The sequence below is a fragment of the Archocentrus centrarchus genome, chromosome 4, assembly GCF_007364275.1.
Source record: "Archocentrus centrarchus isolate MPI-CPG fArcCen1 chromosome 4, fArcCen1, whole genome shotgun sequence".
NCBI classification, from domain to species: Eukaryota; Metazoa; Chordata; class Actinopteri; order Cichliformes; family Cichlidae; genus Archocentrus; species Archocentrus centrarchus.
Window position 1 is genome coordinate 31,335,707 of NC_044349.1, and position 12,871 is coordinate 31,348,577.

Consider the following 12,871-nt stretch of genomic DNA (forward strand, 5'->3'; position numbering starts at 1 on the left):
CATGCATGATTTTTTCCCCCATTGAGGTCTGATGTGTTTTCAATGTGTCCATTTAATTTTTTGGAGCAGTGTATTTTCTCCTGTTCTACTGGTATTAAAGTCAGCTAAACTTTCCATTCTTTCCTGTGCTTGGATCCATTTAGGTAACGTTGACAGGCTCCTTCATGCCCCTTTAATTCCAATGGAAACAGTGAAGCTGTGCTTTTTCACAGGACTGGAGATTAATGGCCAACAGCCAGCCTAACACACCTGTTTTTTGGATGGTGGGAAGAAGCTGGAGTCCCTATAGGGAACCCTTACAGGCACATGGAGAAAAGGCCCCAGCAGGGTTCAGACCAGGAACCTTCTTGCTGTGAGACCACAGTGCTTGAGTCATTGCCATTCCTTTAGCACCAACAGCCTGCTTCCTGTGGTCAAGACACAGTAGCTACAGGGTGGAATTCCAGCTCTCTTTATTTTAAAGGTTCTCTTAACCATAACGCCACATAGCATCTAAACTGTGTTAATGTCAGGACTCTTAATTGGCATTTTCAAAAGTTATTTTTCAGTTATTGGTTTACTTGTGTGCTTGAGTGCCATAAATTGACCCATTTCTTTGATATTATTAAACCAATGGAGTTTCATATTTTTCTTTCTTTTTCTTCTTTTTTTTGTCTTTCTCTTCAGTTTTCGTGGCTCGTCTTGACTGCTAAGCTCAGTCTAATGAAAAACAAGAAAACAGTTTTCATTCTGAAGCGCTGCTCTCAGTCAGTGGGGACAGCTGCTGTTGCTGCTGTCGGTCCTTGTGAAGATAATGCTGATCATGTTTCTTTTTAATGATGTTGCTGTTGTTGTGAGAGCAGCTCCAAGGGTCATGGCTTTGACAAGCATTACCGGTGATACTGCCGAGTGCTGTGGTTCCAGTCAGTGATATAAAAATATTCAACTTTTCATTGTAACTGAGCCAAGTGATCCTGACTGAATCAAAGAGATATGTTTTTATGTTTTCTGTTTTAAACAGCTTTGTAGCCAGTTAAGGACCGTGTATGTTATGACACTGCATTAAGGGTCACAGCTGGTACTTTTTTTTATCTGATGTTTGGACTGTGAGATGTTGTGTGAGTCAGTGCACCCTCAGCTGTGGCTGCTCAGGCAGAAAGAATGCTTAAAGAGAGAGTTCACCTTCTCATTCACTGGCAGCTGCAGAGACTGATTGAGACAGACTGTAGTGGTGATTATGACTGTGGCCAGGGGATCTTGCTGTACCAGCTAATGTGGCTAGAACACATTAGTTTAAAATGAAACCACACGCAGCAGCTGTGTGGGAGTGCAGTGAGGCTAATGTGTTGGCTGAGAGTTTTATTGAAGCTGCAGTATTCATGAACTTCTGTGAGTTGTTAACTCATCTGTAACAAGATAGGCACACAGCTCATAGTAACACATTATGATTGGTTAATGTTAACATATGTAATGTCTGCCAAATAAACTGTTAGAATACAATATACCACATATACACTCACTGGGCACTTCATCAGGTGGACTTGTTTAACTGCTTGTTGCTTGCGAATATATCATCAGCTAATCATGTGGCACCGTCAAGATGATCTGCTGAAGTTCCAACTGAGCATCAGAACGGAGAAGAAAGGTGAGTTATCTGACTTTGAATATGGCATGGTTGTTGGTGCCAGATGGGCTGGTCTGACTATTTTAGAAAGTGCAGATCTAGTGGGATTTTCCCAAACAACCATCTCTAGGGTTTAAACAGAATTTCCAAAAAAGAGATGCTACCCAGTTGTCTGGATAAAAAGGCTTTATTGATATAATGGCATGGGGGACATTTTCTTAATACATTCTGTGCTCACTTGCTACTAAGGGGCCCAAAATGTAAAGGGATCGACATGGTCAGCAACGTCGATCCCTTTATGACCACAGTGTACCATCATCTGTAGGCTGCTCTTTAGCCTACAGAACACACCATGTCATAAAAATAAATAACCATGTTTTTATTACTCTCTGGCTCACTTCCACAGTTGTATTTTGTCCTGTCTCTCTCACCTCATCCCCAACCACTCGCAGCAGATGACTGCCCCGCCCTAAGCCTGGTTCTGGATCCTGGTTCAGAGATTTTCCTTCTCACTGTCGCCTAGTGTTTGCTCATAGGGGATCATTTTGACTGGTTTTCTCTGTATTATTATAGGGTCTTACAATATAATGTGCCTTTAGGCGACTGTTGTGATTTGGCGCTATATAAATAAAATTGAATTGAATTGAATAAAGCTGAAGTCATCTTAGGCTGTTTCTTGAACATGAAAATAACTTCACTGTACTCAAATGGTCTTCACATCTACCAGATCTCAATGCACTAGAGCACCTTTTGGATATGGAAAACTGCAGCAACAACATGATGCTGTCATGTCAATATGGATCAGTTTGGTGTTTGGTTATTTCGGAAGTTCTTTTGTTCTTGTGTAATGTGTTTTGCTTTATTTGTCTTGCCTTGTTACTCTGATTTAGTTCGGGTGTGTTTAGTTCTCCAGCTGTGTCTCATTATGCCATTATCCCTGGTTGTGTCTGTGTGTATTTAATACAGAGACACACACATCTGTGTGTATTGTGCCCACATTGTAATTTCTTTCAGGTGGATGTTGAGAGAAAAATGCACAAGGATGCAGTTTGTTGTTAGAGACGTGAGACAAGACTGCACCTAGTCCTGCATTCTGGGCCTGCAACCTGCCTGCTTCACAGTATTTCATGACAGAGTGATGTAACCATGAAGGACCCAGCAGGTGTGGAGTTCAGTAAATTTTAAAAGTTTTATTTTTGGACAATGGGACTAAATGGACTCTGGGTTGCTGCCTTTACATTCAAAAAGAGACACTCGGTCCAGACCTAGCTAATTCAGGTGGTGTTGGGCCATCCTCAAGGAATTTGTAGTTTCCACGACCTTGTTGCAGCTGGTTAATCCTCCACCACTACAACACCTGGATAACTCATCATCCTTGCCACTGCAGACAGCCAGCTCCTTGGCTTCACTGCAGCCTACCAGTTTATCCCCATCACGGCATCCAGCTCTTCATAAACAGAAGTGTGGATCCCCACAGCGGGACTGGCAGCCCCAGACTGTCAACACTGCAAGCTCTGCACAGCCTCATCCTCCCGACACCACGTGCATTATGCAGAGACAGTTGCTTCACCTGAGGCCTCCCTCAAGGCAGAGCACCCTATACTCATTCCTGGTCCCAGGGTGGGGATGGTTCGGGCCTCAGCTACAGTTTCTGCCTTCAGAGTCGGCTGTGCACCCTAGTATGCCGTCCTGTTCATTGGAGGAGTCCTCCAATGTGCGCCCTGCTGGTCCTGTGCATCCTGTGTCAGAAATGCTGGCTGTGGGCCTTGTGCAGCCCAAGCTAGTGCTGCTAAAGCCTGCCAAGCAGCCCCAGCTTCCAGAGATTCCCGAGAAAGGGCTGCCAGAGTCATAGTCATCTCTGGCTTTAACTGGACCTGATGAGCAGCCTTAGCCTGAGGGTCTGGAGCCAGTGGATCCCACTCCGCCTGAGCCTGAATCCAAGGGTCTGATGCCACCTGAATCAGAGGTGTCCCTTTGCCTTCATTGACATCGGGCCCCGAAGGTCTCACTGTCACTGTCGTTGGTTCCCAGCCAAAACATCAGAAATGTTCCACTGCCTCTGCTAACGTCGGCCTCCAGAGAGTCAGTGGCCTACTGGCCATCCTTCAGAGTTACTCCATCTCTGCCGCTGGCCATCTGGCGACCTCCAGAACTATTTTGTACTCACCCATTGGCCAGCCCCCTGGACTATCTTCCTTTTGTTCGGATTCTGGTGCTCCTTATGTTTTTTTTTTGGTTCTGTTTTGGTCCGTCCTTGAGTTCTGTGTTCTGCTCTTGTTTCTGGTCTGCATTCCTAGTTCCAGCCCAGCTCCATTTTATATTCTGTTATGGTCTTCAGCATTAAGGCTGTTTTTCTGTTATGTCCTTACTCCCAAGTCCTGAATTCTCGGTCCACAACCTGCTTGCTTCACAGCATTTCATGACAATTTTCTATTTTCCAATATAAAGAAACAAAGGGTTCAAGACTTTGCACAGTACTTACAAAGTAACAGAAAGTAGTGAGTACTGTAAATTACAGGTAGTACTTAGTTTAATTTCCTGCCCATAGTTCCATTTCTGATGACATCTAATGCATAAAAGTGACAGAGGAAAATGGGATTTCCAGATGAACCATTGCATTATTATTCCTCACATGGAAACCTGTTGCTTCTCTCTTCCTGTAAATCAGCCTTGTGACCACTTTATCCTCTTTAACATCTTTAAATCTGTTTCCAGCTGGACACTTCCCTCATCAATAAAATTAAATCCAGCCTTCAAATGGCACCGTGAAATCACTCTCACACATCAGCTGAACATCAAAACCTCACCGCAATTTAACAATAACTAGGAGTCAATACAGTTTACATTGACTGCGCCTTTGTGTGTTCAGGCCAAACCTGAGCAGCACGCACTCACCCACACAGTGAATAGAAGATGAATCATTCCCATATAAATGTAATGGTTAAACACAGGGGGAAATGTCAGTGAATGTCCTTATTTTTGTCAATATCTGCTCATTTACAGTCACAATATATTTTCATTTGATTTTAATAAAAGTGCTTCAGAACTGTTAGAAAGCACTTTAAACTGATTGGGAGGCATTAGTGAAATAAAACAGTAAAACATGAAGACAGGAATTAAATATCAAGCAACATAACAAGGATGAAAAGGCAAAGATTAGACAAGTGTCTTCCAGGAAAGTCATTACTAATATAAAAGCCAGTCTGGCCTAACAGCAATATAAAATATTAAATGTTTTATAATCATCTTCTCTCTGTGTCATCTTTCAAATCACCCTGCTCTATCTTCATAAAATGTTCCCTTGTGATTTCCAGAGGGGAGTCTGAAGGTTATCATGTCCTGTGAGTCAATGTAACGTCTGTCAAAGACGTCATCAAGAGCAGCGACACTGATTCGAGAGCAGACATTCAACATTGACTCCAATCACACAGGATAAAACGTGAGCCTGAGGCGAATATACAGTGATTACAAGAGGCTTTTATTTTGAAATTTAAGAGGGGAAAAAAAAAAAAGTTCTTCACTGCCAGAGTCTGTGTGCTACATGCGTTCATAACTGAAGGCTTTATCACGTGTCAGTGTGTTTTTTTCCTTCTCCCTGCGCTCAGCTTCTGGCCACAGCTGGTTGCCCATCGACACTGGCAGCCTGTTTCTGCTACAAAAGGCTGAAACAGAGCTCTGATTGGAAATGACATAACAGTAAATAAACAGCTTTACTTCAAGTTTTACATAGAACACTCCCCTCCATTTTTCTCTGTAACTGGACTTTTCAGTATAAATATCACTGCAAGTAAACAGCGCAATGATGCCATCAATATCTGTGTGATACAATAGATTTTCAGTGTTTCTTTCTTTTTTTAAAGGAAAGTTATCTTTTTCTGTAATACGGGACAAAGAGGAACTATTTAGAGGTTCATGCCATCACATGAAGCTTTGAATGAAGAGTATGAAAAGCCATTTAGCTCATAACTAAATGGCTGAAATAACTGAGTTTCCAGTAGGAAATAACTGAGTTAATTCCTGCTGGCATTTTGATATCGCTGACTGACATTTACTGTATACATTCGGTACCAAACTGTGTTCATGATGTTTTAATATGCCTGCTTTTGTTTATGGATGTCACCACAAAATGTAGATGGTATTTGTGAAGAGTGTTTAATAAGCTGCGTTCTTTGAGCAGGTCCTGCATTATGTTATTTATGTTAACTGGCAGAAAGGATTGTGAAATATGGTATGACTGTCTATTTTAAAAAGTGAGTACAAAACTCACAACTTTGCTCACAATCTTACAAATGTTGATGTTGCACGTAACTGATTCACAGTGTGCGCTTCTTTTACTCATGTGCAAAACTCTTGATCCACCTTTTATTTCTCTATACTTTGCTACCAAGAAGCTGCAGTGGTTTGAATCATATCTATCTAGATTCCAGTTCCAAACACTAAGGTTAATTACGGACTCCTGGAGTTCTGTGCCTGGACCAAATCTATTTACATGATCATTATTACAAGGCATAGCATACATTTTCATTGCTATGCAGATGATAGTCATCTTTATCTAGTCATGATGCCAGATGACACACGCCAATTAGTTAAACTGCAGGAATGTCTTAACCTCATCAAGAAAAGCTATGAGCAAAAGGCCTGGCAAGTAACCCATTAACGACAGTTTACCAATCAGTTAAAATCCAGTCTGGTGTGAGACAAGTATGCCTACTATCACCATTCCTATTCCTACTGGTGATCGACTGAGTAATGAAGAAAACACAGAAGGAAGAAGATATATGCTTGAGTATCTGTACTAGCGGGGTGGTTTGTGTGATTTTTGCCCTTGTCATTTACGTGTATGTGCATGCAGACTAACAGAATCACCCATCTCATTCCCCATGAAATAGTCATCGGAAAGCTAAAGTCTGTACCCTACAACAGGGGGCCGTATGAAGGACCCACACTTGAGCAGCTTGAACAGGAGATGGGAAGTTATTTTTGACAATGAATGCAAATCCATAAAGTTATCTTTCAATGGGTCAAAGGAGCCATGGAAGATAGTGACTCTGAAATCCCCAATCATCAGTAGGCAATATATCCCGGGGACCAGGTCTACATTCAAAAGGAAGTGAAGCCAACCCAGAAGGAATGGACCCTATACAGTTACCTTAGTAATCCCTACTGCTCTTATGGTTGCAGGTGAGAATGTGTGGTTCCACTTAAATAATTGCAGCCACACGTACCTACATCACAGACCAGATCCTGAATGAGACAAGAGCCCATACAACAGTACAACTGGGAGTGGCAGTGTCATGTCACAGACACAGGAAGGGGTTGGTGAAACCACCCCAAAGGGCCCAGATTATAAGAAGGTGAGTTTGAGCCAGGAGTTGAAGGACCCTCAGGGGCTGTAAGGACCAAATTTATGGAAGAAATAATCCTGTATGGTAAAGCCAGCTAATAAGCCTAACCACACTAACCCTCCTGCTTTGTATGAGTAGCAATGGGCAGGAACAAGAGATACTAGTACATAGAGGTATTGTGCAGAAAGAACCCTTAATTGATTTCGTGTTAGGACTAGGAGTTAGAGCTACAGAAAAGGGGAAGCTGCCCGTTGAAGTAATGACTCCTACATATGTAAAGGCTGTGTATATTAGGCCCAAAATTGTCAATGCTTATGCTAAAAACTCACACTGTGGCACTTGGGGCATGGAAACAGTGGAGGCTACATCTAAGTTGGGATACTGCCAGAACATTAACAATGGCAAGATAATTGCCTCAGAGAAGGCATTGGTAATGATAAAGTTATTACAGAAATAAAAAAAAAAAAAGGAAAAAAAAACCCCACAAATTACCAACCATATTAAAATCGTCAGAATGGGAGTCTAACACATTTTACCAGTGACTTAAATTTTCTATTAAAAGGTTGGAAAGCAAGACTGCATAGTGTGTCACAGAGGAAAACCCGCCTTGGTGTTACCAATTCCATTTGATGGGGTGCAACAGTGCTTTGCAAATCCAGGCCAAAATTGTTTTGCTCAGTGTCTCTTATGGAAGGCCAATGATGCACAGTCTTACTGTCCAGATGATTTGAGTGATGAAAACGATGATGAGGATTATGATTATAACTATACTACTGACATGCCAAGTATAGTAAAGCCTATCACTGCACCTCATAATAGAACCTGTCACTCTGAAAGACAGACCTGTGCCATGAGATTAAAAAAAGAATGAGAATATAACAAACAATGACACAAGTGATATGAGTAATGTTATGCTTTTATGTCACAGATGGTCCAATATCCAAATATGAGTTGAACTTTAAGATATGTGATACCACACAACAGGCAAGGATGCAATGTTGGTGTATAGTGAATAGAAAAGGAGGAATGGCTGGATTTATAATGGGCCACAATGAGACTCATGCACAATGGTTGCAAGTTTACGATTTAAGCAATGGCATATGGCCCTTAGCTGATGTCTTTTGGTTCTATGATAAAGAAAAACACATAAAGTCAATATTACCTACAAACTGGACAGACATGACTGAGTGTGTCCAAACTTTTGACTGGTACTGTATGTGCGCCAGTTCAGCTAACAGGACAAATCACTGTGCTAGAAATTGTCAAAGCAGTGGCTATGGCTAGCTTTAAAAACCATGTAGCTGCATGGAAGGAAAATGAAAATGTGTATGTTACAGTACTGGTGATCAGATGCCGTTGGGTATACCAATAGAACATCGGACAGTAAGAGAGGATTAAGTGGCTCAAGTGGCTGGGTCAATTCCAATAGTAGATAGCATTGTAAATTGCTAAAAATACTAGATGGATGAACTATTTGTGGTATAAGCTATTTGTGGTATAAACAACAACAATTTCTTAATTGGACTATAGAGGCACTGCAGAATATAAATGAACAGTTACATTCCACTTCCCTGATGGCTATGCAAAACCAGCTCCTGATAGAAATCTTGCTAGCTGAAGAACAAGGACTGTGTGGCCAAGTTGCTCTCCGACACAAGCGTTGGAGTGTGAATGTTAGATAATAAAAGCACTTAGATTAGTTAATCATGGAAGTGCTTGTATGAATGGGGTAAATGTAAACACGTTGTATAAACGCTTTGAGTGTTCAGACAGAGTAGAAAAGTGCTACAGTATATAAGAACTAGTCCATTTGCCTTACCATTTGGATGTACACTATTCTTCACATGGATAAAAGATGAGCTTAAGTGGCCAGGGTCTTCTTCCCACAGTGCAATGACATAATAATAGAACATTCCCATTTGTAACTATTTTCCCATTAGTTTTTCACTACAAAAGGTTAACCACAACCAACAATACCCTCAAGTACCTGTCACCAAGTTTCTAGAATTTCACCAAATCCATTGTGCACTGCATGAGTCCTGCATGTGTATTTGTTCGCTTGTAGGCGCAGAGACAAACAAAACACAGAGCTGCCTTCACCCCACCTCAGAGAAAAACACCTACAGTGCTATTGAAAGAAGTCACTATGAAATCAGATCAGTAAGGTGTTCTAACAAGTATTGAAATGTGTATCTCTGAGGATTTATGATGCAATGTCAGAAAGAAAGTGAGCCTGTTTCAGCTTTCAAACTACTAGAGATTGTTTCTGTAAGAGGCATTTACATCAAGCTCAAACACACACACAGCTCTCTAATACACTCATTATTAAGTACAGATGAGTCATTCTCTGTAGTTTTCTCAGTCCGCCTTATTGGCTGTTGAGTTGAATCCCAGTTTGCTTGCGTCGTACAAAGTTATAGCTATATTGACCATATGTGAAAAATAACATCCTTATTATGGTAATTACCATAATTATATTTTTGATTACTAATGAATACTAGTTAAGGAATTTGAACTGCATATGTGAATCCCACACAGAAAGTCAGAGCTTACTGTATATTACTGCCAGATTCCAGCAATTATTTGGTGAGTACAAAAAATGTTTTTTAACCTTCAGCCTAGAGCTGACCTCCTTTCTGTTTGTTCAGATTTGTTCCTTTGTGGACTGGTGCTGACTTTTAAACAACATTTCTGTGTACAGTGTGTGTTGTCATTGCTGGACACCCGCTGTTTGCAGCTGCATGCCCCCATGCAGCTCAAAGAGACACCACAAGGCTGTGAACCCTGAACGGAAACTGATGGGACCAACCCGTCCAGATGTGTCACGTATCCACTCATCACCTTGGGACTTCATCATCACCCATATCTGACACTCAGCGTGTCAAGAACATTCATGATAGAGTTCACTTTAAAAGAGGTGTAGCTAACGTTAGCACATCCTGTGATTGGACATTGAGGACAAATAATAAAACTTAACAGCTTGGGAAAGGGGTGTGGAAGATGCATGTGTGCATTACTTTGTGAAAGTAAATTAACTTTATTGTTCCCCTTTATTTACTTTGCTTGAAGGTAAATAAAGGATCAAATGTCAGGTTTCTTATTACTTAGACAGACTCAGCCCCAACATCTTGAACTGCGTTTTGTGACAGTAGTCCTTGCTCTGCAGCCTCAGTGAGCTCAGGGTAGTGGACATGATCCAGTTCTGGTTAGAGTAGTCATGCAGCAGCAGATCTTCAGAGCAAAACAGGGACTACAGTCACCAGCAGCAGTCCAGCAGTGGAGCTGGACTCTGTCTGGGGACCACCACAACAGCAACCTGAGCCGCCTACCATTAGTGAAACACTAATGGGAAAGGCTGGTCCTAGCTGTGTAACAGCAACTGAAATGTCAAAATAAGAGTGTAGGGATTGTCCAGTAATAAACTGGCTGTAGCATCACAGATATAAAGAAGTGCATAATTTTTATACAGGATTATTTTGAAGTAATGTGCCATGTCTATCAAAAATTAAAAAAAAATAAAAATAAAAAATTCACATGATATCCAAAGTTCTGATTTTTAATCCATATCAGCACTTTGGGTATCATTTCTATTCAGCTGATCACTCTATGGGCTTTCATTTACTCTAAATCAGTCTGGCCTCTGAGGAACAATGTTGCCCACCCCTACCATAAAAACTTCATTTAGACATAACATGAGCACAGATACAGTATTGTGAAAAGCTTTTGAGCGACCTCTCATTTAAAAACAAAATATTAGGAAAATGAGAAAGTGCAGCAATGTATTGAAACATGTGTAAACATACTTGGAAATACAACATAAAAGTCAAACAAAAACAAATAACTCTAGCAAGTCAATATTTGGCATGACCACCTTTATTCTTCAACAAAGCCTGAGAATGAGTGAAATGAACAGAAACTGTTCAAAGAAAAACCTTAGAAAGCCTGGACAACTACTGCTGAAGACCCCTTTAAAAAATCACAAGAAAGTCTGGCTCCTTCAGTTCAGTTTTATTTAAGAGCACCAAATCACAGCAAATTCCCTCAAGGTGCTTTATATTGTAAGGTAAAGACACTACAATAATAGAAAGAAAACCCCAACAAACAGATGACCCCCAATGAGAAAGCACTTGGCAACAGTGAAAATGAAAAGCTCCCCTTTAACAGGAAGAAACCTCCAGCAGAACCAGGCTCAGGGAGGGGCAGTCATCTGTTGCGACTGTTGGGGTTAAGGAGAGAGAGAGACAGGACAAAAGACACGCTGTGGAAGAGAGCCAGAGATTAATACTAATTAAATGAAAAGGGGTGAATGAGGAAGAAACACAGCAGCCTTGGCCTATAGCAGCATAACTAAGGGATGGTTCAGGGTCACCTGATCCAGCCCCAACTATAAGCTTGACGAAAGAGGAAGGTTTTAACACTCTTAAAAGCTATTGGGTGTCTGTCTCCTGAAGCCAACCTGGGAGCTGGTTCCACAGAAGAGGGGCCTGAAAGCTGAAGGCTCTGACTCCTTAAGTATCCTAGGAACCACAAGCAAGCCAACAGTCTGAGCGCAAAGTGCTCAACTGGGGCAATACGAAACTATGAGGTCTTTAAGATAAGATGGGGTCTGATTATTCAAGACTTTGTATGTGAGAAGAAGGGTTTTAACTTCAAATCTGGATTTAACGGGGAGCCAATGAAGAGAAGTCAATATGGGAGAAATCTGCTCTCTCTTTCTAGTCCCTGTCAGTACTCTTGCTGCAGCATTTTGGATCAGCTGAAGGCTTTTCAGGGAGCTTTTAGGACATTGTGAAGTAATAAATGCATGGAAATAATAAATGCATGGAAGTAATAAATGCATGGCCTATTTTTCAGCATCATTCTGAGACAGGATGTTTCTAATTTTAGAAATATTGCGCAAATTCAGAAGCAGTCATATATATTTGTTTAATATGTGCACTAAGGACATCCTGGTCAAAAATGACTCTAAGATTCCTCACAGTGTTACTGAAGGCCAAATTAATGCCATCCAGACTAAGTATCTGGTTTGACACTATGTTTCTAAGATTTTTGGGGTCTGAGTACAATAACAAGAAATTAGAGGTCATCCAGGCTGTCAAGTGAGTTGAGATCTTGGTTACCCGATAGCCTATGCCTGGTACTATGTGGACAATTATAATTCAGATTTATAAAATTGTTAAAGGATGATTTATATGAAGTAGAATCAAATGATAAGTGTGTGTAATACAGAGATGATCTGCATGTATGTATTAAGGAAATTGTGAAATCAGTGAGCTGAGGGTAAAATGAGGAACTCGAAACTGTTGCCTATAGGGATAAGTAGGAGCAAAGAGGAAAAACAGGCTGAAAATAGTCTTAAATGGAAAGTACCTAACCCATGTATTAACAAGAAATGAAGTAATGTCTAAGCCAAATACCATAATTGGAAATTGGACAGTGGAGTGATAGTTTGTCATGATGATGTTTGGAAACTAAGGTGGGTCTTAGAAATAAACTATAAAGCCTGATGCACAGAAGCATCAAACGAGAATTTCAGGAGCTTCTTCCTCGCACCAGAACTACTCTGCAAAGGACAGGCCCAACCCTTCTGTGGAATACCAGTTTGACTTTAAACGGTCCTGCGTGCTTTCTCCCTGCCCATTCGGATGAAGATTGGAGGTACCTTCGCTGTCAGATTTCTATCTTTTGGATTTCAAGGAGGGTTTTTGCACAACAGCAAGGATTATAAAAGGGACAGTTAATGGAAGAAAAGTGACAACTTTCATTCGGGACTTCTCCTTTTTCCCCACTTCACTGAGGCAGTTTAAAGGACTAGAGTTTTGGGTGTGGTCGCTTCGGCCGAGTGACTCACTCAGAGTCGGTCCTTTCAAAAAAGGATTTATGGACAAAATTGGACATCTTCAAACCCCCTCTTCATCAACCC